Genomic DNA, 1,874 nt, shown 5'->3' on the forward strand with positions numbered 1-1,874 from the left:
TCTCTCTCTCTCTCTCTCTCTCTCTCTCTCTCTCTCTCTCTCTCTCTGTATGTGTGTGTTGAATTTTATTTTTTTATCATGACAGACTATTCATATAAACAACTTTAATGTAATAACATGGAATGCAAAAAGATTAGAACCATTATTAATTAAGTATCTGATTCTATTTTAAAAGTCATTAAAATAAATGAAACAGGACAGTGACCAGAGTAATAGTACCATTATAATCACATTAAATAGAAAAGCTACCATCATTTTAAAGCTGTACCAAAGGCAGTACACACATTTTTTGTGACTCAAAGGCTTCAGATGTTGATGACAACAGAAACCAGGGTAGAAGCTCCACTGGGAGCTGCTCATTGACTGATGAAAAGGACCCTGAATCTCTTTTTCTGCCTTTGGATAATTCTAACATCATGTGATAGATGAGACAGGTAGTACAATATCTGCATAAAACTATACACTTAGCAAAATAGTTATTTAAGCTATTGTACCTTTTCCCATTTTTCTTTTCCTTTGTTGCTTTAAAAAGACTGTGGAGGGATAGGATTATCAATGTGCAAATATTATCTGGTGGTTCATAATAACAAGTATCCAACTGTAATGTGAGAAATGGTGCACCTTAAGTCTATATAGATGTATGAGACAAAAAATAATTTTATGGTAAGAAACACCCTTATTCAATATATATATATACATATATTTAAAAATGAGCAGCATAGAGCAGACGTAACTGTTCACTACCCATACTGTTGACTACCAAGAAAAGAAGACAAACTTTAGAAAAATACAATGCAAGAAAAGATTCAAGTTGAAAATACATTCCTTTGGTTAAAAATCATCCCCCTTTGTGATCATTTGTACTCCCAGCAGCCATGGGCTGCTCCTGTGTCACGACACTGGCATACTATAGCATTTTCTCAGTCTAGTAGTTAGGGAGCTCACTGGGTTGCAGCAACAAAAAAGAACTCTAAAACAGTAAAGCCTTGTAGCATTAACCTCTTGATGGTGGTTTTTACTTTAGGAACCTCTGACACATGTAATTTTCTTTAGATACTGTATAGTCAAATTTTTTTGTAGAAATCAACATTTTGTGGTACACATTCAAGGGTGATCTTGTAAACAGTTCAGTTTCTTGCTTAGCAAAGCAAGAGTTGATAATAACAGTTTGCCGAGCTGCTTCCCTCTGCACTCATCACTAACAATGACATCTTCTACTCTCCCTCTCTTAGCACATGAATGGATAAATTTATGTTCTATTATCAGAGTTGCTGTAGCCACAGTTTGTCCTAGGGTCACATCTTCCACAACTGTAACATAGTAATTGCCAGACTTCTTCATATGCTCAAAAGACTTTATGAATTGCTCCTGGCTGGCAACACCTGCCTCTGTCAGCTGACCCAATACCTTAAAAAAACCTTTATTTAAGTCTGCAGTACAGAGAGGCCTCAAAACCAAGCCTTCTCCAGGATGCGTTGGAGAAATAGCTGGAGAAAATAAAGCTGTATTCTGTCTCCAGTCCACTTTTCTTTGAGCAACCTTGGGTCAAACATAGTAGTTTCATCAAGTTTCATCTTTCCAGTAAAGTTGGAGCAGAGTGCCACCACATCTGGATCCGGCTGCAGCGCCAGCCCCCCCCCCCCCGTGCACCCCCAGGCGCCACAGCCTTGTGTTGAATTTTAAAAGACTAGATTTTTGTTATTGTTAGTGTTTCATCTAGGCTCCACCCAACAGTTACCTGGTAATAGCCAGGTAAGCCTGGTTTAGACAATGAACTGTTTTGCCACCCCCCCCAACACTCTTCCTCTCCCTGACTCCTTAATCTCTTTCTTCCTTTCTCCCCTCCACCCTTCCCCTCTCTCTTCTCCCCTCTC

At 38.7% G+C, this 1,874-nt stretch overlaps 1 pseudogene; it reads right to left on the reverse strand.

The window, feature by feature from the left end:
- Positions 1-1,015: 1,015 nt before the first annotated feature.
- LOC114616391 lies at positions 1,016-1,574 on the reverse strand (annotated as a pseudogene).
- Positions 1,575-1,874: the final 300 nt, after the last annotated feature.

The sequence above is a fragment of the Grammomys surdaster genome, unplaced genomic scaffold (assembly GCF_004785775.1).
Source record: "Grammomys surdaster isolate TR1022 unplaced genomic scaffold, NIH_TR_1.0 319213, whole genome shotgun sequence".
NCBI lineage: Eukaryota > Metazoa > Chordata > Mammalia > Rodentia > Muridae > Grammomys > Grammomys surdaster.